The sequence below is a fragment of the Ornithorhynchus anatinus genome, chromosome 12 (assembly GCF_004115215.2).
Source record: "Ornithorhynchus anatinus isolate Pmale09 chromosome 12, mOrnAna1.pri.v4, whole genome shotgun sequence".
In the NCBI taxonomy this organism is placed as follows: Eukaryota; Metazoa; Chordata; class Mammalia; order Monotremata; family Ornithorhynchidae; genus Ornithorhynchus; species Ornithorhynchus anatinus.
The window spans coordinates 12,616,920-12,617,717 of NC_041739.1; the positions used below are offsets into that span (position 1 = coordinate 12,616,920).

The 798-nt window shown below is 46.7% G+C and overlaps 1 non-coding gene across 1 annotated transcript; it reads left to right on the forward strand.

The window, feature by feature from the left end:
* Positions 1-208: 208 nt before the first annotated feature.
* Positions 209-346, forward strand: LOC114815782. Its single transcript, XR_003763585.1, has one exon. It is a non-coding gene; the product is annotated as a small nucleolar RNA SNORA7 (small nucleolar RNA).
* The last annotated feature ends 452 nt before the right edge of the window (positions 347-798 follow it).

Sequence of the window (798 nt, forward strand, 5' to 3'; positions counted from 1 at the left end):
CAGGATAATCAGGTCGTCCCACGTGAGGCTCACAGTTAATCCCCATTTTACAGATGAGGTAACTGTGGCACAGAGAAGTTAAGTGACTTGCCCACAGTCACACAGCTGACAAGTGGCAGAGCCGGGAGTCAAACTCATGACCTCTGACTCCGAAGCCCAGGCTCTTTCACTGAGCCACGCTGCTTCCCCTTATATGTATATAAGTGCTCCCCTCTCAGAATCGCACCTGGAGAGTTTCCAATACTTTACCAGTCTCAACTACAGGAGGGAGAGTCACGCAGAGACCTAACCATTCCATTCCTAGTTTGGGCAGGGGCTAAAGAGTGGAAGGCAATCTGCAACAAGTCAAAACTCACCTGTGCTGGGCAGCAGCAGCACAGGAGAGAGTCGAGGGCAGACGCTCAGGTTTACTGCATGGAGGGAGGCAGTGGAAAGCCAATTCCATATTTTTACCAAGAAAACTCTATGGATACACTCGCAGAACAACTGAGGATGGAGATGGGGCATTCTGGGAGAGATGTGTCCCCTGTGTTGCTATGGGTCAGACCCGACTCGACGACATGAGACAAGACAAGATATAAGTGCTACGGGAAAGGAGTATGTGAATATCCAAACAATGGTATTGATAATAATTATATTTTTAAGTGTCTACTTTGTGCTAAGCACTGTTTCTAAGCACTTTTGTAGATTCAAGTTAATCAGGTTGGAAACAGTCCCTGTCCCACATTGGTTTCACAGTCTAAGTAGGAGGAGAAGAAGTATTGGATCCCTATTTTGTTAAAGAGAAAACTGAGGCAC